Source organism: Miniopterus schreibersii (genome assembly GCF_964146895.1).
Source record: "Miniopterus schreibersii genome assembly, chromosome: 2".
Taxonomy (NCBI): Eukaryota; Metazoa; Chordata; class Mammalia; order Chiroptera; family Miniopteridae; genus Miniopterus; species Miniopterus schreibersii.
Window position 1 is genome coordinate 129,037,634 of NC_138102.1, and position 26,638 is coordinate 129,064,271.

At 38.2% G+C, this 26,638-nt stretch overlaps 1 long non-coding RNA gene across 1 annotated transcript in view; it reads left to right on the top strand.

The window, feature by feature from the left end:
• LOC308553192 overlaps positions 1-26,638 on the top strand; it is a 118,616-nt gene that overhangs the window by 6,675 nt on the left and 85,303 nt on the right. Inside the window, exons 3-5 of the long non-coding RNA XR_013998208.1 lie at positions 8,914-9,024; positions 11,598-11,659; positions 21,464-21,634. This is a non-coding gene — a long non-coding RNA (uncharacterized lncRNA). The remainder of the gene's footprint in view (positions 1-8,913; positions 9,025-11,597; positions 11,660-21,463; positions 21,635-26,638) is intronic.

The following is a 26,638-nucleotide window of genomic DNA, read 5'->3' on the forward strand; positions in this document are numbered from 1 at the left end:
TGCTAATCAGCATTTGTAACACTGTTCCCTCAGTTTTCATAGCACCTTATTCTTGTGGTTTTCTTCTTTTCTCTCTGGCCGGTTTTTCCTACCCTCTTTGGGCTCTCTCTTCTTCCTCCTGACCCTTAAGGGTTGGAGTCCCTTTCCTTATTGGATATTTTCTTCTGGGCAATTCTAGTCTTTCCCATAGTTTTCTATGTCATCTAAATGCCAGCGGCTCACAGATCTATATCTGCAGTTTAGACTTCTCTGCTGAGCTCCAGGTGCTCAGAGCCAATTGCCTCCTGGAAAGCTTTCCTTGATTGACCTCCCCCAAACCTGCTCTTCCTCCAGGAATTTTCACCTCTGTGAATGGTACCAGCTTTTAAAAACAGAAATCTAACACTTCCCTTTACCTTACTCCACTTTGGGGGGAAATGGAGAATGTAGTCTTGCTAATCTTGGTTAGAGTCTCCAAGTTGATTATAAATTCTTTACCAAATCCTATTGATTCTCCTTCCAAAATCCCTAAAACGTGACCACTTCTTCATTTCCATTGTCTGGTTGGTTTATGTACTTTTACTTCGTCTCTCCTCCCATCCATTCTGTAAATACTGGCCTTAATTTTTTAAAAGAACTTTTTATAGTAGAAATTTTCAAATGTACATAGAAGAATTTAATGAGTCCCCATGTATACATAGCTCAGTCTCAACATGTCTCCTAACTTTTGCTACTCTTGTTTCATCTGTCTCCCCCTCCCACGCCCTGTTAGAGTAGTTTAAGGAAAATCTTATAAATATTTCAGTACACATCTCCCACAGACAACAACGCAATATCTAACAAAATTTTAAAAGATTCCTTAACAAAGTATAATACTCAGTATATATTCAAAATTTCTCTATCAGCCCGGCCGGGCGTGGCTCACTGGTTGAGTGTCGACCTAGGTTCCAGGCGATTGGGGTTCGGTTCCCGGTCAGGGCACATGCCCGGGTTGCGGGCTGCATCAATGACTCTCTCATCATTGATGTTTCTATCTCTCCCTCTCCCTCTCCTTTCCTCTCTCTGAAATCAATAAAGATATATTTAAAAAGAAAAAAAAAAAAAAGAAAAAAAATCTTATGAATATTTCAGTACACATCTCCCACAGACAACAACACAATATCTAACAAAATTTTAAAAGATTCCATAACAAAGTATAATACTCAGTATATATTCAAAATTTCTCTATCAGCCCAGCTGGGCGTGGCTCAGCGGTTGAGCATCGACCTAGGATCCAGGCGATTGGGGTTCGATTGCTGGTCAGGGCACATGCCCGGGTTGTGGGCTCGATCAATGACTCTCTCATCATTGATGTTTCTGTCTCTCTCTCTCTCTCTCTCTCCCTCCCTCTTCCCGAAATCAATAAAGATATATTTAAAAAATAAATAAAAATAAAATAAAATAAAATTTCTCTATCAAAGATGGCTTTTTAACTTGGTATGCTCAGTTCACCATTCAAACAAGTTTAAGCATTACATTTAACTATTAAACTTCTTAAATCTCTTTCAATTTCTAATAGTCCCTCCTTTCGTTGAGTGAATGATTATTTGTATATTTTTTTTTGCAATGTGCTTTTCTATATTTTTCAGCTTCTGTATAAATGACATCACTTTTGATTGATACCTTCATAAGCATTCTGTGGCAAAAATCTTATAGCTTTTACATTACCTGTCTTTATAAATATGAGACTGAGAAAGTAAGGACCTCCCTTTCAGATATTTACATCATGTAAAAAAAATATGAAAGATGGAGTGAAAACTATTAATTCTTCCCAAAATCCAGACAAGAAGTGCAGTTATTAAGCATATACTATGTACTAGGAACTTATCTCATATGATCCATTAAAAAAATTCTCTGAGTTGTGTATTTTTATCCCTGTTTTCAGGTTAGGAAACAGCTCAATGGAGTCTAAATAAAAAGTATGAGGCCATAATGTCAGTCTGAGGCAGGGCCAGGACTGAAGCCCAGGCTCTTTCCCAAGGGCTCGTGGTCCCTCTACCCTGCCATGCTGCTGTGGTGTAGAGGGATGAAGTAATGAAGGATGGCTTAAATAGGGGAGAAACCACCAAAGACAATTCTGGAAGATGCTCAACCCAGATAAAAAAGAAAGAAAAGAGTCCTACCCGACTGTATGTCAGGGGGAGTAGGCTATTTTGGCTTAGGGAATATATTTGAAGAAAATCATTACTCAGTGCGATTCTGATAAAAATTGGTAAATGTTCGATAAAAGTTTAACAGTGGTAGAAGCAGCTTCTAAGGGCATTTATCTCTCAGTGCCCTGCTCTAACTGATCCTATCCATTTTTTTTTTCTTTTTAAATTACATCTTTTTGCCTTTTTAAAGATGCCTTTAACATCACTAATGTGCATATACATTTCCTTCCTACTTTTCAGTCAACCTCAGAACCACAACTTTTTTTTTTTAAACTAGGATCCCTTTCCGCTTCTGTCTCTATCTAAATTCTTTAGTGGCTTGTCATGCCCTTAATGCCTAAAAAAGCATGTCAAAATGCCATGTTAGCCAAGGGAGAAAAATTATATTTAAAATATATTTGGCCTGAAAAATTCTGTCTGCTTCACTAGTTGGCCTGCATGTGCCTATATTAACCCAAGCTGTGAGCCAGCCCAGCCTTCTCCTGCTGTTCTGCATGCTACCAGCTTAAGAGAACATAAGAATCTTCCCGGATATTACACATTTGTAATTGCTTCAAAAGTGGAGACATTTACAAAAAGCAAACAAAACACAAAGAATAACTGGCCAATAGCAAAGAGAAGAAAACTATTTAAAATGTCTTGGTTAGTGGGTATATTCCCAAAGGAATTGAAAGCAGGGTCTAGAACAGATATTCATTACACTCATGCTCATAGCAGCACCATTCACAAGAGCCAGAAGGTGGAAGCAACCCAAGTCTCCATTCACAAATAAATGGATAAACCAAATGTGGTATCTACATAGAATGGAATATTACTCAACCTTAGAGAGGAAGAAAATTCTGTTCCATGCTACAGCATGGATGAAGCTTGAAGTCATTTTGCTAAGTGAAATAAGCCAGCCACAAAAGGAAAAATACTGTATCATTTCACTCATATGAGGTACCTAGAGTGGTCAAATTCATAGAGACAAAGTAGAATGGTGGTTGTGAGGGGCTGGAGGGTAATGGGGAGTTAGCGTGTTATGGTGACAGAGCTTCAGTTTGGGAAGATGGAAATGTTCTGCAGATGGGTGATGGGGATGGTTACAGAGCAATATAAATGTACTTCATGCCACAGAACTGTACACTTAAGGATGGTTACATTGGTAAATTTTAGGTTATGCATATTTTATGACAATTAAAAAATATCTTGGTTAAGAACTTGGGTTCTGGGTCAAAATGCCAGAGTTAAAATTCTGACTCCATAACTTATTAGCTGTGAGAACCCACACTATTTCCACATCTTAAATTTGAGTTTCTTCACCTAAAAATACTGGAATAAGAACAGTATGTACCTTATAGACTTGTGATGATTAAAGTTAAAAATCAATTTTAAATCGTTTGCACATTGCCTTGTACATAGCACTCAAATGTTAGCCACTGTGATTTTATTATTATTTATTTACATCTGGATGTACTTTTGAAAGGTTAAATTGGTAGATTTTCCTATGGGTTTTTAGGAATTCACTCCAGATTTAGATATCTTTATTATGTTCTTTCAGTGGGTGATTTCAGTATCCACATCAGCTACAAAGGTAGTTGATCTAGAGATACTGATGAATGGCATGTTTGGTGGAAAAAACAAAGGTATTGAAAAAATTAGAAAAGTGTCCCTTTATGTTTGGAAAGTGAAATTTTCAGCCATTTTCTTGCAACTGTTCAAAAGTAAGTAGCAAGGAAAATAATACTGAATTTTTAATATTCTGAAGCTTTAGATAGCTTTTCAATTGTTTGGTAACATTTGCTGCATAGTCCAAGAGATGCTCGCCAAATTGCAACTATAGGAAAATTTCCTCTAGCTTACATCATGGCCTTCTTAGAAAGCTGGCACTGAGTATGTATCAGCTGACTTAAATAATTCCACAAAACTACTTGTGAAATGTCTCACTTTTACACTCAGAATTATGATTCTTTTGTGAATTATCTTGTGCTTGTGTGTGTGTGTGAGAGAGAGAAATAACAAGGAGCTGTGGAGTTGGTGCTTTTTGAAAAGGGTAAACCTGAATAATATAGAGGGGACAGTGTGCCAGGCTTTTTACAAATGATTCCTCAACCCTTCAATGTGGCTACTATCATCAACTGCATTTTAAAGATGGGGAAATGGGCCCAGAAGTTGCCTGTGTGTGCAGTGAGCTAGAATTTGAGTAGTGGTTGATTTGACTCCAATGCCCATGCTCTTTCCCCCAAACAGAACTCCTTGTCACTTGTTACTGACACTGGAGCTAGAGTCACTTTTGGAGCTGCTGCAGGTTTCCAAGTCATTCTCTGGAACTACAGTTGTCACTGATGGAGTTTAGTGATGGCTCTTTGCTCACCAGCTCGCCCTCTGCGAGGAGGAAAGAAGCTGCTGTTCAGAGAAAGCCAATGCAGGGGCGCAATAAAGCCCCTCTTGCCCAGAAGAACTCCTTCTCTCTTCTGTACGAAAATAGCCCAAATAGCACCTATTAAAGCCACTTGGTTTTGAAAACAATAGTGCCATTGTCTTCAGAAGTCCCTTGTTACAGTTTACTTGTGCTACCTGGGAGTAAGAAGGAGGGACTGAGGTTTCTTCCAGCTCTCTCATTAGCAGTTTAGTTTATCAAGTAAGCTAGTTGTCTCCCAGAAAGCCTAGAAAGACTATCTCATCAAAGACACAGTTGACAAGCAAGTGTCACCAGCTCTCGGTGAGGGCTCAGTGAGGCCTGCAGGTCTGGGGAGGGGTCCTGAAACCCATGTTGTGATGGGGCAGCCTGTGGACCCTGGGCAGACAGAGTGATCCTCAGCCATGGCTGCCTGTAGTAGCGCTGGCTTGTTGGCTGCAAGTAACAGATACCAACCTGAGTTCTTATTAGAAGAATATAGAGGCATCTCAGGAAACCATGGAATTACAGAACAGCCAGGCCTCGGGAAGGGAGAAGGCAAGGAAGGCCCTGGGACTACAGTCGCCGTTGGTAGAAGTCCCAGCCTGTAGCAGTCCAGTGACTTGACTTGGCTCCCAATTCCATTGTTTCTTAAGCACCAAGTGAGAGTGACAATATATGCTCAGTTTAGGTTATTGTTCACAGTTGGCTTAATCAGCAATGTCTGTGTGTGGGGCAGGGAAGGGGTGGGTGCAGTGGGAAGGTCACACCACAGAAACAGGAACCCTTCCCATGGGCAGACTAGGCAATTTCCAGAGAAGAGGAGCTGGGGTGACACTATGTTAGACACCCACCACATATCCCCACAGAAACAGGTCTTATCTGGGGAGTCATTCTGTAGGGGAAGTTGCTTAGGGGCAGTGGTTAAGAGTACAGGCGGACTCAGGGGCTAGACTGCCAGCTCGACTCTCAGCTCTGCCATTTTCTGGGCAACTTACTTAAATATTCTGTTTGCTTACCTCTAGAGTGGTGATAGTAATTATACTTACTACATGAGCGTTAGGATTGAATGAGTTAATACCAGCAAAGAGCTTAAAACAGTATCAGGCATAGTAAGCCCTTAGTGAGAAATCACTATTATTATCTGGCCTTTGGGGCATCATAATATTTATTGAAATTGCCAAATGAGTTCCTCTCACTTTAAAAATTCCCAGTGGGGCTCTTTTAACATGTAATTTTATGAAAGAAAGAGGAGTGTAATTAGATAAACACTTTGTTATGAGATGCTGATTAAGTTTAATTTCAACATAAAGATACAACTTTAGAAATATATGGATATAAAGTACAAAGAAATGAAGTGAAAAAGAAAAAGAAAATAAAAACCAAACCAAAAAAGGAAAAAATATGGATGCAACACGAAAAGCACAGTTCGTAAAAGAAAAAAAAAAAAGATAAATTGGACATCATTGAAATTAAAAACTTTTGCTCTTCAAAAAGTGCCATTAAGAGAATGAACAGACAAGCCACAGACTAGGAGAAAATATTTGTAAGTCATACATCTGCTGAAGGACTTGTGTCCAGAAAAAAAGAACACTGACAATTCAATAAGATGACAAACCAATTTAAAAATGGGCAGAAGATTTGAAAGACATTTCACTAAAAAGCAATCTGCATGGCTAATAAACACATGAAAAGATGCTCGACATCCTTGGTTTGGGAAATGCAAATTAAAAACCACAATGAGATATCACCATAAACTCACTGGTGCTCCAAAAGGCTGTGCTCCAAAAGGCTGACTTTATCAAGGTCAGGAGATGTGGGAAACTGGAGGCCACACACATTACTGGTGAGAATATAAATGGTGCACACACTTATGCAAATCATTTGGCAGTGCCTTAAAAGTAAAACATAAATTTAGCTAAAGACTCAGCAATTCCTTTCCTAGGTATATACCCAAGAGAAATAAATATGTTCACAAAAAGTTGTAGAAAAATGCTCATAGACTCATTATTTATAATAGCTAAGAAATGGACACAATTGAAGTGCCCATTGTCTGGTTAAGCAAAATGGGTATTATACAATGGAATACTATTCAGCAATGAAAAGAAACAAATTATTGATGTATGCATATCATCGGTGAACCTCAAAAACATCATGAAAATTGAAGGAAGACAGACACAAAGACTATTATCTTGCATGATCCTATTTATATTAAATTTCTGGAAATGGCAAATCTACAGAAACAGAAAAGCAGGACAGTAATTACCTGGCTTAAGCATGGAAGTGGGGATTGACTGAATATGGGGTAAGAGAAAATTTGAAAGTGATAGAAATGTTCTAAAACTATGCTGTAATCACTACTTCATGTACAACTGCATGGAGTTACTATGAAATTGAAATGTATACTTTTTAACAGGTGAATTTTATGGTATGTAAATTATACTTCAATAAGTTGTTTCTGTACTATATTCATTTTGACTGATTTACCAGTACAAAACTATAGCTAAAAATACTTAAGAGTAAATATGTGTTAGCCCAACACTATTTGCTGAACCTCTTTTTGATTCATATTTTATGCCCAATATCCACCCTGTCTCCCCCACCGATGCACCCTAGAGTAGTGACTTCTTATTTTCAGGGTTGATAAATTATGTATAGACAATGTAGTATAAGAGTACTCTGCACTGAAATTCTGGGTAGGAGTCTTTATGAACTGTATTTATATAGCTCTGGGTATGTCCATTCCTCTTTGCTGTTGTACAGATTCAAGCATTACTGGAGTGTAAGAAACCATTCTCCAAGGAAAATTCTCCGATGCTGATTTCTACAGCTGCCTGCGAACACCCAGGAATTTCTTTACTCTCTTTTCAATGTGTTATACTGCCCTAACCTCACAGGAAGAAAACAACTTTCAGGTTAAGTGCTACATCAAAAAGGCTTCTCCTTTTATGAAGAAAAAAAAAAAATCATTTGCTTGATAGTTACTTCCTGTGTCAAATTATCTAATGTTTTCCCTGACTACAGCCATCTGTGTGCTTGTTGTTTGTTTCATGCCAACATGTTAACATAAAGCAATTGGAGGGAACAATATTAATTCATTTGTCCATCCATCCATCATCCATCCATCTATCCATCGATCATCCATCGATCATCCATCCATCATCCATCCATCCACCCATCCACCCATCCATCCATCCATCCATCCACCCACCCACCCACCCATCCATCCATCCATCCATCCATCCATCCATCCATCCATCCATCCATCCATCCATCCATCCATCCTTCCATCCATCCTCTACACATTCAACAGTGATTTCTTAAGTACCAGCTATGTACCCTACACTGCTATAAATTAGGAATGCAAAAATGAGCAAGATAGTTGTGGTTTCCACCCTCACAGAGCTTAGAGTCTTTTTTGGATAACAGCAAAAGGCCAGCAATGAAGATAGATTTTTTCCACTTTCCAGGCTTTCTTAGGCTGTCGTTGGCTTCTCTAGAGGCTGCACTGCTGGTACTGCCGGTGACCCGATGACTATGTTGTAGCTCTGAGAGTGGAGGCAAGGAGCTCTCAGCTGCTGGTTGTGGTTTGGATCCATTGGCAATGGTCACTTTGGTCACTTTGGCAGACTCCAAAGTGACAGGCTTTGAAGCAGCCTCCATTTTAAGGACAAGTACAAAAGTCTTACAGACTTTTGTCGTGGTAGCTATGGCTCTGCCATTGTCAGAGGTGCCTCTAGCACCTCTGCAAATTAAACAGAAGAAAAATGCAAGTTATGAGTCTTTTTATGAAAATATACCTCCTGTATTTGTTTGGAAGCACATCAGATCTGTAAGGTAGAGGAGGGAATTCATTCGTTTCTCAAATATTTATATTTCTGTGAATACATAGTAAATCAAAGTTGATTCCAACTCTTGCAGTATTTTCAGCTTAGTGGTATGTGGTAGCTAGGCAATGACATTAGATAACATTGTTTTTAGAAAGGGAAATTAAAAGTAATTTGTGTAGTTGGGACTCAGTGGGGGAGGGATGACAGTAAGTACTTAACCAATTTATAACTAGGACCAAAAGATAGAGTCTCAACCTTTACTTTTGAATAAAACAATACAAATATTTGAAACAAAAATAAATGAATGAAACAAAAATAAAACCCTCAGTGCTTTAGATAATATAAGTGAGTTAAAACCTCATAAGAACATTATATCTGCTGAATAGCATTTCTGGCTTAAACTAACCTTGCATGTGGTGGAGTCTGAAGATTCTTGAGTTAAATAATTTGCAGAACGCCACAGAGTCTGATCTACTTAAATACGCCAGTCACACTGGACTGCTATGGTAATTCCTTTCCTCTTGCCCCTCTCTAGATGTCTACCATTGAAAGCCCTTCCTGTGAGGTCAGGGATGACAAATGCATGGAAGACGCCCACGCCCAGAGCACCAACTATCTATTAAACCCTCTTCACCACTGAGCCCAGGTATGACCTCAGCATCTCTAACTGCTCAGCAACCCAGGCCCCACTGCCAATCAGCTGCAATTAACACATGAGATGAAACCTACTTGTCACCCTTGGATTAGAGCATGAAAATGGGCATTAACTTGAAAAGGCTCTAGTTAAATGAAAACATGTTGCTTGGCTAGGAAGAGATTGCCTTGACCAAGAGTGAGAGCTTCTTTCCTAGGAGTTTAATACCTGGCCCGAAAGAATCGGGAGAGACAGTCTGAGTAAGAGGAAGACAAGAATGGTGGTGACCAGGTTGGGCAACCTGAAGGGAAGGCAGGGTCAGGGAGGCAGCAAGAGAAGAGTGTGGAAAATTAGAGAAAAGCCAAAGTGGCTTCTTTCAAAATTCCCTGGGGTCATGATGTTCTAGCTGTCTTTTTCTTACTGTCTTGAGCAGTTTGGCGGAGAATGATTCAGAATGAAGGTGACTAACAGTGAGTCACCTGCCACTTCCTGCATTACCTGGACTTTTTTGGAAGCCTTCCACCAAATACTGGATAGAGCAGCCCAGCCATATCCACCTTGTGACAGTTGACAACATTGTGCTTTGAGGCAGATTTGAGTAAGTACAGTCCAACATCCCAGTGAAACTGGAAATAAAACTTTTAGTGATCTCAGAGGTTTGTGGCTTTGCAGTGAATGGCCCGAAGTTGTGCACGTGTAGCCAGCCAAATCTGGAAGCTTTCACTTAAAGTTCTCTGACAAAGTAACTTAATGATGGGGATGATTTTATAGGCTCATATAATAGAATGATAAAGACCATGAAGCAACCTTGCAAATTGCCACTTTCTCCTTTACTGTGTGACCTTGAGCAAGTCTTGTTAATTCTTCAATTTCCTTATCTATGAAGTAGGACAATCCTTTTTGTAAAAAGAAGAATGATAGCAAAATTTATTGAATATACACCATCCGCAGGACACTGAGGTTGGCCCTGGGGCGTAATCAAAGATGGAATAAGCGTATACAGTGCTCTCAAGGAATTTAAGACTTAAGAAAAGGAAATAACACAAGTAGAACAACAACAACACAAGGCAGACAAAGGGATGGGTCTTAAGAGAAATGGAGGAATTGAAATGTTGGAGGATAGGTCACTGGTGCTTCCCAGTCATCTGACTTTGATTGGAAAGGTGTTCTGCAAGGATAGTTTTTCACCTTCAGTTTTGTTTTTAAGAGGCTGATTCCATTTATTTCATTTTCTTATGCATTATTCATGGAAGAAAAAATAGTGAGTTGGTAAATAGTTTGAAATGAATACATGTATGAGGTTGTGGTATATGTTTTAAAGTTATAAGGGGCTCAACCACAATACATTAATGCTGGGAAAGGTAAAACTTCCTCCGATAGAAGCCGGAGGCCTGGAAGCTAGTCATGGTGTACAGCAAGGAACAGAGCACAGATGTGATGTCTTCAAATCGAACTCTCTGCTCATGAGAACAAAGCCGCCAATGTGAAAGAAATTTTAACCTTTTGTTACTTTAAAAAACATTTACCCTTCTTTGGACTCCAGTCTGAAAGAAGCACTGGAGAATTTTATAGCAACTATCTAAAAATAAACTAATCTTCACCAGTCCTAGTCTTTTAGCAGTAGGATCCTAACCCAATTAACAAATCGATTTAAATGGAAAAAATACTGTGATCAGTTTTGGTTGCTCTCTCTTTCCTGATGTTGAATCCCACAGTACTTAGTGTTTCTTTTTTAAAAATATATCTTTATTGATTTCAGAGAGAGGAAAGGAGAGGGAGAGAGAGAGATAGAAACATCAATGATGAGAGAGTCATTGATCGGCTCCCTAGCCAACAACCCGGGCATGTGCCCTGACTGGGAATCGAACCCCAATCTCCTGGATCCTAGGTTGATGCTCAACTGCTGAGCCACGCCCGGGTGGGCAGTATTTTTATTTTTTAATATCTAACTTCAGTCAAGAAAACAAAATTCAGAATGTAGGCTGTGCAATGTCCTAGAGCTTTAATTTTGTTCTTGATTAACACCCTCCTCCCCTATCCAGTGGGCTTCGTATTCTCACATTTTTTCACACAGATTTTCCCTAGAACATGAAGAATGACCCCAAGAGAAGAACCCATTAGCAAGAATTCTCTATCTACATCTCTTCTTACTTGCCGCAAATATGGAGCGATCCACCGTATTTGAAATATACATGTTTAGCCTCAACTCACCTTAAGTACATTGAAAACAAACTTAGTCAAATAGAAATGGAAAACCATGTCACTATTTCATTCAAAATGCTTTTCTAAATTGAGTTTCAGATGGACTATAGAGCTTAACTGTGGTTGTATCGTCATTTCTGATGCATTAAAAGAGTTTAAATAATTTACTGTAAACCACATAGGAACTTAAATAACAGGACTGAAGCAGAGCCCAGAACTGGTGATTTCTAGCTAGAAGAGACACTTCTGCCCTTCTACATGTGACGTCATGTCACATTGCTTGTCTAATTGTCCACACCCACAAGCCTGCAGACATCCTTCCCAATTCCTACTAAGTGATGCATTTTATTGCCAGTGAAACCACTTCCTGTTCTCATTTGCAGGACTAGATTGGTTCTCTCATTTTCAGACCTACAGAATATAGGCCTGAATTTTAATATACTTGGTAAGTATATGAACAGTATGTTTTTGCCTCAGTAAAGTGTTTCATATTTTTATCTTCAAAGTATTTGATGAACATCTTTATGTATTCATTTTTTAAATTCATTTCTGAGATATTCTTCTATTGACTTGGATGTTCGTGGCTATATCCTTTTGCCTTAGTTTCTAGCTCTTCCCTTCTTCCTTCTTCTCTGCCTCCCTCCCCCCTTCCTCCTTACTTTCCTCCCCCCTTCCTTCCTCCCCCCTCCCTTCCTCCGTTCTTTCCTTGCTTTTGTGGGATTTGTATCATTTGATAAAAATCAAGTTATAAAATTAGAAATCTAATAAGGATCTCAGATGCCTAAATATTTTCCCCTAAAATGTGACTGATCTTGATTCTGTGTTCAAGCTTAAGAGTCAAGACTAAATTATTTGGTATCAAAGGCAATAACAAAAGTCTATTTACCAAATGTCAGAAGAAAAAAGTCAGTGGGTGAAATACCGTCTCTCTCCCTCTCTCTCTCTCTCTCTCTCTCTCTCTCTCTCTCTCTCTCTCACACACACACACACACACACACACTCACACACACACACACACACGCACACTGCCAGCTCACTTGATAAATGGTTGGCAATTTTTGTGGTGAGTACTCTAGGGTGTGCTATTTAAAACAGACCTTATTTAAAGCTTCTTTGCTTAAAGTAGGTCATTCTATACTTTCCAACATTCAGATACAATATTCTCTATGAAATTTAGGACTTTTGAAAAATTAAATTCACTTTATCAAATAATGTGTTGATCAGCTTCTTATTATAAATCTCTTTGAACACTTATAAGGGTGAAAAAAATATACCTTTATCAGCTTTCTCTTCTAGTTCAAGCAACTTATTTTGAGTCTAGGCCCTGAAGATAGATTGAAATCTGGACCCTGCTATTCTCTACCTACACGACTTGGGCAAATTACTTAATCTTGCAGTATCTTAGTTTTGTCATTTGTAAAATGGGAATAATTACAGGACTCGGTTCATATGCAGTTGTGAGGATTAATTAAATAATACAATAAAATATTTAGCACAATACCTGGTCCTTAATCAGCATTCATTCTTACTGTTGTAGCTGTCTTCACTTACATTAGCAGCCTCAGTCCTTAGTATTACCTTGTGAGGCAGGCATTATTGCATCTTTTTAACAGATGAGTAAACTCATAACCAGTGACGTTTAGTAACCCACCTCAAGTCACCGAACTCTTCACCAGCAGAGCTGATAGTTAAACTTCACCTATGTAGTTCCAGAGCCTTTCTCTGCATATAAATCATTCTAGGACATTTTCTGTGTGATTGTTGACTTTTAGGATAAATCAGTAAATTTGAATTTATCAAATATTCAACAGCCAATGAATTCCAGTAACAGAAATATTTGTAGCCACTCAAGTTTTTATTTTATGGGAAAGAAACAGATAATTAAAAAAAGTTAATTTACAGGAAATTTTAGCTGACTAAGAAGGAGGGGAAGAAAGGAGAAGGGATAGGAGGAAAAACACACACACACACACACAAATCTCCAGGTGTATTTCAAATTTGGGAAAGATTCAAACCAATCTCATACCTCATTTACATTATGCAAAATTATTTTGGAGGCATCGCAATGTGACTCGAAGAACACAGGCTTCAGAGTCAGAGTTCAGTTATTTGAATTCCAGCTCTGCTGACTTGGAGAGACTGAACTTGTTTCCTTATCTCTAAAATCAGAGTAATAGTAAGTTTGTTAAGAAGGTTAAATGAGACCATGTTTGCGAAATGCCTGAAATAGCACTTAGGACAGATATGATGCCCAGTGAATGGCAGGCTTTCACAACATAGGCAGCTTTTATAATACTTTTTGAGGTTGTGTAAGTCTCCTTGAAGATAAAGTCTCCTTAATAATGTTAAAGAATGTTTGATATCAGTGTAATCCCAACATTGCAGAATTTTAGAGGTGGATGGTGAATTAGAGAGCTTTTTAGTTCCATTACATCATTTTATGTTGGAGAAAATCAAGACCCAAATGGACAAAGGGAATTGCCCAAAATCACACAGCTAATTATAATCAGAGTTGGGACTAGAACCTGACCTCTTAATTAATGGTTCTCCTAATATTTTTAAAGTTGTGAGTGAATGATTACACCACTTGAGCAATAAGTTATGAAGTAGGAGTATGTGCGAACAGAGTTTAGAATTCCATTCAAATAACACCTATAATAAAGTTAGACATATATATAATGATAGCCATAATTATTGTGCATCATGGTAACAAGGCATAAATGGTAAGTAGCACATATTAAGGGTCGTTGTAATTATTTTGTACAACCAAAGCCTTGAAAGGGAAAAATAAAATGAAGAGCAGGGAAACTGCCCTGAGGGCCTCTTTGAAGGTCTTGAATCTGTTACTCAAGGGCCTTGGAAGCTGTGTTTTTCCGGAAAAAGGCAGGCAGCTGAGAAGTGGTTTTGGAAGGAGGAGGGACAAGAAGTTCCCGTGACCTCTTCTTTCCTTGGGAGGAGGGAAAAGAGCTCACCTCCTTTCCTACTGGTGGGAGAACCAGCTACTATTCTCTTTTTACACCAGCTTCTAGCTTGGATCGGGAGTTTTAGTTACCAGAATCCAACCCTTAGCAAACAATGCCGAAGGCAACACCCAGAGCAGAGTGATGGAATCATTGCTTTTAGCAAAACTACCACCTGCTTTCTATTAGCACTGTGCTCTGATTTCTGACACTTTAGTCGTTGCACTGACACACTGAGGGTCTCAAAGAACACCTGAGCACCCCACCTCAGCCACGTGAGAGGACCTGACTGCATAATTACCCCACAGTCCTGGAGAAAACCCTAGGCTTCCCAATTCCTTCTTTTCTTCCTCTCAACAGGAGCGGAGGAGACCTATCAGGAATCTCAAAGATGTGCTTGAAGGAAAGGCTCTTGGCTCAAGGGTATTTTCTCCGTCACTAGGTTTCCATCAGAAATCTACCTGGAGGGTTCCCTGAGCTAGGATATCTTTCATTTACACCTGGAAGAGATGAGTGTAATCAGATTGGTTTTCTGATACTTATACTGAGGAAAAGGGATTTCTGAGGAGGGTGGGGAATTGAGGGAGGAGATGTATAAAGGGTACATTTTTGAGTGGTGGGCATTTTAGGGGAGAAGAAACCTTTACTGGGGGCCCTGGAGGGGAACTTTGGTCAGCCAGATAGCAGGATGAAGGGAAAATGTGCCCAGAAAAAGGGAGGTGCAAGTGCACAGAGAAGGAAGTGAAGTTCTAAAGACAAATGTCATGTGCACTACAAAATCTCTCTGGAACCTCTCTTTACCTTGCATATCTTCTTCCTCTACTTAATAAAAACAATAAATAAATAAAGGGAAAAACCCCAGCTGCTATTGAAGTCGGATGAAGTCCCTGACCTACGCCATTCCTGGAGACGCACCCGTCGCCCACTCAGGGATGATTCATACAGAGGTCTTTGCAGAGATGGGCCCAGGATGACCTTCGGGCAGTGGGTGAATCTATTTCTTCAAAAGAATGAAGGTGTGCTCTGCCCGTGTCTGGGTGCAGTTGAGCTGGCTCTGTCACCTAGTGACATTTCCCCAGCATCTTGCTACTTGGGCCTAATTGGCACTTACGCTCACTCTTTATTCGGGTCACCGGGTCGGTGTGTGTATCTAAGTAGGACACGGGGAGGACAAGGCTGGGACTCACTATAGCTCTGCACTCGGCCTCTTCTGAGCTGCATTGCTTGGGCCTGGTGATAGCTGTAGCTCCTGGCCACCTTGCTGTTCCTTTTGTCACTCAGGTTCCCATTTTGACTGCTCTTTCTCTATTCCCCTTCTTCCTGCCACCACCCGCAGTGCTGTCTGCTCTGATGTGCTCAGCACTGCTGCTCTTGCCCAGCTGACCCAGGAGTTAGATGAGACATTTGCTCCTGAATAGTGATGGCTCTTCCTGTCAACCTTGTCTAACTTTAAGTGGAGAATGGACCTTTAAGTGGTTTTGGAACTGAGAAGACCTAGGTTTGCATCTTAGCTCTTCCACCTAGTAACCCAGTGACTTTGGGCAAATTATTTAAGATTTGGGACTTCGTTACTTTATTAAATAATTGGAGATGATAATGCTTTCTTCACAGTATTGTTATGAGAAGAAATAGGGGTATTTTATGGAAGATATCCGGCAAATAGTAGGTACTTAATTAATGGGTGACTAAGATCATTATTAAAATGGGCACATTTCTTTTGGCCAACAGGAGATAGCTCAGAATTCCTGAGATGGGCATGGGAACCAGGACACTCCTCACGACCTCATTATCGTTGGTTGGTGATTTATGGATGGTTTCCAGGGTAATCTCTGTTCCCAGGGAATGTAGCTAATTTCAAGATCTTATTTCTGTATATTCCAGATAATGGGATTTTATGGAATTTTTTTTCACAACTAACAAATTAGTAAATTATTGGGCTGTTGAATTTTTTCTTAATGTATCCAGCTTAAGCACAGAAATAGCTGGCCTTTCTAGAACTGGGCTGGTGGCTGTAGGGACCAAAGACAGTGTAACTGTCTCAGGTATATTTAGTTCCTTGCCAGTAAGGTAATCCTGAGAGAGAACTGTATTATTCGGGCTGCATGGCCCTATTGCCTGAACCCAAACACAATGGCACTGAGTCTGTGGCCATGCTGTACACAGCCAGGGAATTGTTGATTTGAAATCCACTTCTAAGATATGCTTAAAGAAGGATGGTGGGTCCCAGCCCTCATCTTTTTTGAGGCAAGGCAGAAAAAGAGTTCCTCAGAGCAATAGCATGTTGAGGAGGAGCTCCTTACTGTGGCATGCATTCCAAGATAATGTCAAACTGAACTGATACCAGTATTGATAGCCAGACCAACATCAATGCACATACTAATAGCAACACTCTATTACAGTAATTCTATTTCACTTAGTATAATGCTCTCCAGGTCAGTCCATTGCTGTTGCAAAGGGTAAGATTTTACTCTATTCATTCTGATATCAACACTAGTTCCAACATTATTAAGTGCCAATACTAGTACTTCTATTTCTGATGCAAACTGTCACTTACTGAGCATTAAGTATATGCCAGACAACATGCCAAGAACTTTGTAGGTAACATCACATTTAGTCCTCACAAAAAATTTTTCATGATAAAAATATATAGTGCTTAGATATACCAGGCACTGTTCTAGGTGTCTTACAGTTATTTACTTACTTAATTCTCACTACAAGTCTAAGAGACAGGTGCAAATATAATTCCTATGGATGAAAAAATTGAGGATCAGAGAGGCTAAGTAACTTCTTCAGGTTCACACAGTGAAATATGTGGCACAGCCAAGATTTAAAATAGGTTTCTCTGACTCTAAATCTGGCATTGTGTGGTGCTTTTGTGTGCTTAGAATTGCCAGGACACATTTATAATTTTTTTGTATGACCTCTGCATCTATTAATGAAATTTGTGATAATAAATTGTCTCAGCAGAATGTATCATTTTGTTAAAAGTTCATTTTGCCCTCAAATTTTGGGCCACTGGAAACTACCTTCTAAGTCAGAAATATTGTCTCTTGATTTTTCTTAATTTCACCAAACTGATTAAATATAGGCTTCAAAAATTACTCCAAGGCTGGGTTAAGGTCTGTTTTTATGGATAACACTGAGACTGTCTTTTAAAATCTCCTATGGTGTTGATAAAATTTTAAAACATGTTCTTTGCAATGAGCACTCCATCATATTTTACTTGTGTATGTCTCTTTAATAGTAGACAAAGGCACTAGAACTATTTCCTTAAATTGTTCTCATTAGGCACACTTTATTGTAGAAATTTCTTTTATTAAATTGGATTTTGGAGAGTGCTTAAAGCTTAATGTTTATGGGGAATTTTCAAAGGAATTTGATTTTTAGTATTATTATTATTTTAGTTTCACATTTGATTTTAGTGTTCCGAAGGATGTCCCAAATAAGGCCTTTGAGACTGAAGTCTTTTATCTGCAGATCTGCCAAAACCTAATCTGTACAGAGTAGATGCATAGCCAGTTTCCTGGGTCTCAATCCTCTGCTAAAGAGATCTTTGAGCCGCTAGCTGGTAGTTAATTTTTCCTTTAATCCGTGCATTGGCTATAACTGCAATCTGATGTCATTTGTCATTTTGCAGTGGAATTACCATTTTAAAATCTCAGCCTTTCTGGATGACAGTGGCTGGAATTAGATATCCATGCAGTACAGCTTTCATAAGGTTCTTAAACTGTGAAGGGTGCTAAAACCCAGGACCAATCCCATCAGGCATTAGTCATATCACAAACCAGAACTCTTATGTGGTCTCTTATGCAGAATGCGGAAATCGCAAGGATTCTTTCATGATTTAAAGCAGGATTCATAGACTTAACCTGGGATTCACATACTCCCTAGGCATCTGTGTTTAGAATTAAAGGGTCCATGAACTTGATGTGGAAAAAAAATCCATATGTTGATTTTTTACCAATCTGTAGATGAAATTTAGTATTTTCTTTCCTTATAAATGTAGGCCAGAAACCACAATCACATTACCTATTGATAATACCATGATTCTGACTCTGATAGAAATTTTAGATATTTTCCTTTTATATTACAATTGTTACTGATATCACTGATATGTTGTAAGTTCTCCTTTACCCAGCTTGAGGGGGAAATCTAATTTGTAAAAACACACTGACTGAACTCAAGTTTTTATTCTTAAAGATACATACAAGAGAATGTAGCTTTTACTCTTGAACATTTAATATGGATCTAACAATATATCCAGAAGTTGACTCTGTGATGTGGGATGCTATAAAATATCATTTATTCTCCTACTTTAAAGTCATGGTAATTATTGGACATACTGCAACACTTGAAATTGAATATTTTAATAAAGAATCACATATATCACAATATCAAATTCAAAATATATGTTGATAACTGTAGTTCAATATAATTAGCTTGCAATCCCATTAGGGGTATATGGCACAAATTAGGTTAAGAGCCCCTAGAGAGTTGGTACAAAGGTGTGAACCGAGGTGAGCTGTGGTGTTTCTATGCACTGTGTTAAGTAACTACCCATACACAAGGTTGCCTGTGTTGTAAGTTCTCTTTTATCCAGCTTGAGGGGGAAACCTAATTTGTAAAAACACACTGACTCAACTCAAGTTTTTATTCTTAAAGATGCATACAGGAGAATCTAGCTTTTACTCTTGAACATTTAATATGATCTAACAATATATACAGAGGTTGACGCTGTAACTTGGGACAGCTATTATCTTGAGATAATCACTCCTTTCTTTTATTACTCATTGGTGAAAGCATTTATTTAAAAGAACATAACCTTAAAATAGAAATAATTCAGGAAAATTATGTGTATCAGTTAGGATTAAGACCTGCTGCATATAATTGTAAACCCTAAATCACAGTAGCTTAACCAAAATAGATATTTATCTATTTTTTTGTAAAAAAAAAAAAGCAGTTTAGAGGTAAGAAGTTCAGGAGCAGCACATCTCTGTGAAGTCACTGAGACAGGGTCTCTCTCACGTTTTGCTACTCCATTCTTTGAAAGTGACATCTAGTCTTATAATTCACTATAGCTGATTGAGTCCTGGCCATTATATCTGGACTCAAGTAGCAGATTTGAGAAGACAGATGTTCAATTTGGGACACCTTGGATTTGAGGTGCCTGACACCCAAGGGAAAGTGTCCAGGAAATGATTGGAAAGGCTGGCTCAGAGCTCAGGGTAATTGCCAGGTGGGAGGGATGGGATCAAGAGTCGACTGTGTATAAAATAATGGGCGCTAAAGCCAGGGGTGTGCGGGAGATGACCCAGATAGAGTGAGTACCATTAAAAGGGGGCCCAGGAGAGAACCTTGGACACATTAACAAAACTAATTTTTCCCCCAACAGAAGGATACAAATGTTCTCCCAATTGAGTTAACTTCTTTTTAGCAGCCTTTTCTGTAAATAAGCCATTCACACTTCTGCTCATATTTCGGTGACCAGAACTTAGTCACACAGCCCCACCTAGGTTCAAGGGAGAATGGGAAATGTAACCTCATAATTAGGTTTATTTTTGCCTCCAATCAAACTGGGGTTCTATTTGTAAAAGAGAGAAGGGAATGCCACTAGATAACAGCTGTGATCCTGTGACAGTACATACATGGGAACTGAAGTATACACTGAGTCTGTTTCGGAGACATACTCAAGAAAGGGCCCTGGACTAGCGGGTAGATGTGCTGCATCCGACTCCCGCCTCTCCCTTTCATCTAGAACATCATAAGCAAATTACTTAAGTTTCTTGAAGGTTTAGTTTTTTCATTTTTAATGTGGATATGACCATTCTTTGCCTTTTTGCTTTCTAATTGTTGTGAACTTTAACTGAGGCAATGCTTTTGAAAACACTTTTACAACTATAAAAACATTGCATAAATTCAAGGGTCTGTATGTTGTGACTTCAGGATGCCTGAGAGCTATAATCAGAGATGAGTAGGCTCAGCAGACCTCCCAGTAAATTAATCACACCTAGACACCAAGAAACAATCCCATTTCTATATTGACTTGTCAACTTCTGATAATGCATTTTCTAAGTTTAGGTAGAAATTAAACTATTGTGTCATCAGTTAAATGATGACAGCTACATGTACTATAACTGTGATATGGGTAAAGAAAGTAATTGTCAATGATAGTATCATATCTGATGAACTATGTCTTAAATGAAAGTCTTGGTCACTGTTGAGAAGGCAGAATCGACTCTAGCTAGTAGAAGCAGAATAGAATGTATTGCTAGGTTTAAAATGGCTCACAGGATCATTGGGGATGGGTAGCTGAAGAAATAGCCTCTAGGTTGAGCTCCCATGGACAGCTCCCAAAGCCCCCAAAGGGTCGCACTGCTGCTTCTGCTATAATCAAGAAGCCATCTGTTAAATCTAGAGTCTCGTTTGAGGTCCTGGCTCCAGAGTGACACTGCTGCAGCCTCAGTCAGATCCAACTTGATCCACACCAAAACGGTGCTTCTTGCTCTTTCTTGCCTACTTAACTCTATCGCAAAATCATTTCCCACATGATTGCATCTGATTGGTGGATCCTCACTAACCCAGAACCCTAGCTTCAGGAAAGTCTAATAAGTACAGTTTTTGCCTTTACTTCCTCTGCTAGAAGAATGTTGAATATATGTTGTATGTGTCAATTGTCCATCCACTCTGTCAGAATAAATTTTAAATTTTATGTGTACCTATGAAATGGAAATTGCTATTTGAGGCCCCAAAACACTGGCTACATGTCTTAGAAATTAAGTGATTTCAATGCAACACAATTTATTTAGGGCAAAGGAAATTCATTTAACTCAAATGTGGATTGAATGAAGAGGCAGAAAGCATAGGAAATGTTCATGTACATATATCTGTAGCATGTTATTCTTAAGTTACATTTGTACCAGCATTGAACCCAAGTTAGGCATGTGGATATTTCTTTAAGAATATTATTTGCTCATAAATATAAATTTCTTGTTAGTCCCATTGATTAGGGCCAGAATAACTTACTCATTGTAATGTATTTACACACCATGATGAAACCACAATAATTAAAGTTCAACATGTGCATGGAGATGATCTAATGAAATTTTATTGACTAGGAGAGTTAGCAATAATTATCTTTCTGCTTGAACAGCTTAGCTAATAAAACACAGGCATTCAAAACTAAGAATGGGCTAGAGTCATATAAAAATGACCAGAGTTCTTAGTGATTCTAAAAATATTGTGAAAAAATATGTATTCATCAGAGTGAGAAGATATTTTTGTTGTTGCAGGCCAGATCAGCTTCTGAGAAGGGCAGATTCTCAATTTAATAATGCAGAACTTCCCCCGCAATAAAACCATGACTTGTTACTGAATGTGTATTAAAGAAGCAGACAAAGATGGTCAATGAAAAAAGCGGACTGACATTTCTAAATACTACTTCGGCAGGGCTTATGGAGAAGGTAAGAGAGAAGGGAAGATTGAAGGGCAATGGGGCAGTGAGAATATCCTTCCTAAAACCTGTTTTGTTTTTCCCTAAAAGAATGGTTCTCAAACTTTTGTTCTTAAGGTCCTCTTAAATTCTTAAAAATTATTGAGACCCTTAAAGAACTTTTGTTTATGTAGCTTATATCTATTAATATTTACTATATTCAAAATAAAACCCAAGGAATTTAAAACTATTTTAAATAACAATAATAGACTTATTGCATCTTAACATAAAGGTTAGTTGCAATATAAACCCATATGAGTGATCTATTTGTACTTTGAATGAATCTTTTGCAAATTTTGATTTTGTAACATCAGTCATGGGTCATCTGGAAAATACTAGTTCACTGAATTATGCAAATATCCCAAAGGTTGACACAATATATTATACAGTATTTTAAAAATTACATTTGTTAATGCCACCATTCATGTCATTGGAAAAGTCTTTAAGCATGGGGGAGCTGTCAAGTTTAATGTGGTGAATGTAAATTTTCCATGACTCTAATTTTTACTTTAACCTTGAATTGTATCATTGTGAACAAATACTGTTAGGTGTTTTCCTTGAAGTGACAGGCTCACTTCATTCATTTCTGAGACAATGTCTGCCATATGCTCAGATCTAAATCATCATGGTTTTTCTGTCAGTTGTTCTTTTGAATATAAATGTGGTCCATGAGAAAAAATGTGGTTTGTTCAGCCTTGCATCTCAAACAGTTGTACAAGTGCCTTTTTTAGGGACATTCATTGGACTCTGGTATACAGAAGTGCTTTATGTGTATTTCCCATTTCATCACACAAAATGTCCCCAGAAGTAGAGATGTAAGAAATGATTACTTTTTACTGCTTCATAGGCACATTCTTAAGTGATGGCAGTATTAGGGTTTTTTTTTGCTGTGAGTGCATGGTGGTGAGAAAACCACGACTACTAACTAGTACCTAGTACAGTTAGTGCCACTTCCCTGATTTGCTCTAAGGTGCCAGCAGTTTTGTCCAATGTCCTTGCAACTATCAGTAGAGTGAAAAGGACAGATAATGCCTTGGTTTTGTCCTGAAAATAAATGTGATCTCCTGGATTCCCTGAAATACTCCTGCAGTGGTATTTGAATTGATGATTCCCAGGTCGGTCTCATATTGGAACCTGTGGTAATTGTTATTGTCAGGGACATTTGGGTTTGCAGTAAGAAAGCCACCGTCTCATGTTAGCGCCAATGCATGAAATATTGAAAGAAACTTAGATTATTATTTGGATATCATTAACATCAATCATGACTTGCTACCTTAGGAACACTGCTCCAAACAAAACTTACTAGTTTAAAAAAACCCTTAATTTTGTCAGTGTTTCCAAGGTTCTCTCCTCGGTCCTCTTGTAATGGCGTACACTCTTTCCAGGCCATCTTGGTGACACCTTTGGCTTTCATTTTGTACACAGATGACTCCTAGTCCTGTACCTTCCACCAGGCAGTTCCCCTGAGCCGGCATTACTAACCATTTTTCTGGCACCTTGCCTTGGTTGTCTTCAGGTACTTCAAATTCGAAATGTCCTGAAGTGAACATCTTTCTTCTCAAATCTATTGCCCTTGGTCCTCCCAGGTGCCCAAACCAGAAACTAGGAGGTCAATCCTAGGCTCTCCTTTTCCCAGCTCCATAACTAACTGATCCTCAGATCTTGTTGGCTCCATTTTGTCTTTGGATTATCCTGCTAATCTGCAGCTCCATTCTAAGTGCCTGGATAAGCAACTGCTTCTGGTATCCTAACTGGCCTCTCTGCTTTAGGTTTGCTCTACTACAATCCATTCCTTTTTACAGATATTCTTCTTACTAATAGTGCTTTTTACTAAAGCCAAAAATGACTATGTAGCTCCTCTGCTGAAAATCCTTCATTGGCACCTTTAGGATCAAAGAAAGACTCCTCAGCAGGATATAGGATCTTTCCATAGTACTCTTGTCTCTTTTCAAGTCTTATTTTCCAGTAAACCCTCTGTGTTCCCAGTCACAACATTCTGCCTACAGTCCCTTCAAAGTACCATATACTTTTTCCTACCTTGGTGATTTTGCTCATGCAGTTCCCTCTGCATAGAAATATTTCCCCTTTCCTTTGCCTAGCTGTATCACACTTATTCTTCAGTATTCAGGGTAAGTACTCAGCGGACACGTCCTGACTGTTGAATATAGGTCCTCCAGTATATTCCCACAACTCCTTGAACATAGCATAGTGCTTGCTACACTATATGGTTATCATTGATTTTCTTGCCTGTCTCCTCTGGGACACAATCTCTTAGTACACAATTTGTTCTGTAATGTTCATTTCTTTCTTCGGTGCCTATAATGGTGTTGGGCACAAGGAAAAAAAAAAAAAAAAGGAACTAATTAAATTGAATAACATATTTTAAAATTAAAATTTTTATGTCTTCACATTTTTTAGAGGGGAAGTAGCTATGTGATTCTATATCAGCATATTTAAAGAATTATGGCATAATAATGCTACATTTTTATACAATATAATTTCACAGTTTTTTTGTAGATTTAATTGGTTTTCAATTGGTTTCATCCACCTACCTCCTTTGTGGAAGAAGCACCATGAAATGAATAGTAAAGGGTCCTTGAGTTTGGATTTGGTCAGTAAGAAAATTACTTGTTTTTGCATAAATGTTTCCCTTTCAATTGGGATCAGCCAAAGTACTGCTGTGCAGTAGTTTCCAGCTGCTTGAGATGGGCTGGGTAGGGTAGAGTTTAGGTTGGGCAAATTTTACCACTAAGCTGAATCCTAGAGAGAGGACAATCCAGAAGGTGACGAGTGTCCTTTGCTTTTGCATATCAGGAAAGGTCGGTTGATAGCATTCTTCTGGAGATCAAGGCACTCATGATTGCCATGACTCAGGCCTTAGGTTACTTTCACCTTAGATTTTCTCAGTTATGGCTGAACTGCAGCTATCAAGAGGCAAAATTAGGAATTGAATCAGTTCTACCAGGAATTGATTGATGTTGTGAGAACCATATTCAGAAAAGCTTCTTGGAGACTCATGAAGTGAAGTGGGTGTACATCTGAAAGAGTATCATTAGAAGAATCTTATAACCTTGTTTTCGCCTGTGAATTTTAGAAACAAACAAATATTTCTTGAATGTAGAGTCTTCAACATTTCACAGTTCAATGCTTATGCTTATAACTTACTTTAGCAACTTGGACCTATCCATTGCAGACTCCTACTCAAACTCAAAGACCTCTCATGTGAAGCAGAAGTGAATCTAATTTCAACAATGTTTCTGACTTATCACTGGGAGGGCCCTGGTTGTGTTGACTGTGGAAATCTTTTGATATTTCAGAAAACTTCTTATCACAATCTTTTCTTTGGCCTCTTTTCTTCCTTTCTCTCCCTTAAAAAAAAAAATTGTTTATGTTGGCCGCTCCTTTCTTTATGCTTATGGTCACAAGACTACTAAAATATGTTTTGTCCATACCTTTATTTAGTTGATACACTGTTTTACTCAGAGCTAGATCTTTGCCATAGTAAATACGTAATTTTATTCCAGGATATTTGAAAACAAGGTTCCTTTCATTTTCAAGGATAATCAAATTTCTCATTAACCTTATGGTTTCTATGCAATAATATATGTTCACTTCTGTTTTGGTCTGGGTGTGGTTAAATGTACATTCTTTTACTCCCCCTTTAAAAAGAATCTCTAATGAGTTTTTGTTTTATCAAATGTGTTTTCTATGATATTGTTGTTGGTGGTATAATCTTCTAAATACAGAATAAGGCCTCACCTGCCAGGACCTCTGTCAAATCACATCTCAACATTATTTTCATAATTTTACCAAAAAATTTTCTTTGCCTTAATATAATCCCTAAATATAGATTTTGATTCCCCAACACACTTTATTTTCTGTGCTTATGTATATCAATATGTTCAGTTTCCATATACTGAATGATTTATATGACTATTTAAACAATGTGATCATAAAATGTCAAACAATGTCACAAGAGGAAAATATATAGAACTTGAGTCTCTGCATTTCATTGTGTTATTGATTTAACAGTAATCTCATTAACTGTGCTACTTTCCAAAGTGACCATAAACATCACTTCATAATACTAAACAGAGAAACTGTCCTTTGGAAACGAGTACAGATAATTTTCAGAAAGGACACAGTCATTGTAAAGCATGTTTTAGCTAGAAGCTAAAGCGAATATAAGCTGTGAAAGAGCCAATAAAATGTAAAAAGAAAAGCATTTGCAAAATAAATCTTATGCACTTAGGGAAGAGCTGTATGACATTTCCTTTTGCTGTTGTAATGGTATACTATTTGGTTGACCAGCTGGCCAGCCAGCCCCTAAAGCCTTCATTTCCTGTTTTGCAATTATAGGACTACAAATTAATGCATCTCCAGTGCTGAGCAATGACATTTTGGATCATTTAACTAACTTCTTTGTACAGGTTACCTTCTTTTATCAGCACCATAAAAACGAGACTGACGGCAGCATTTATAGTAACTGTGAAGAGTAGTCTAATAAACTGGTGAGTCATGAACTCATTCTTTCCTGTTGCCCAGCATTTCTTGAAAAGCTGAAAGGCTGGAGAAAAATGAACCGTACATTCTGTAAACAGACAAAGAAATGTGGTGATAGGTAAACTCTGACAATATGAAAGCTAGGGTGAGAAATCATTTGTTCACCATATTTTAAAATTAAGAAATCCACTGCATGACAGTGAGGCTCAAATGTATGTAATCAGGTAGAATCATGATGGACATCTGGCAAATATAGTAAAAATCATCTGGAGCCATAAAAATCTGTAGAATTTTTTCCTCTTAGAATATTGCCTTAGAGGCAGTTTATTTTAAATTATCCTTGAATAGTATTTTAATAATTTAAGAAAGATGATGTTAGGTTATTAAGTTAAAATTTTTTGTGTTGAGACTATTGTAACACTCAATGAATGAATAATATGTATATGATTTGTGCTCTGCCATTGAAAGGACT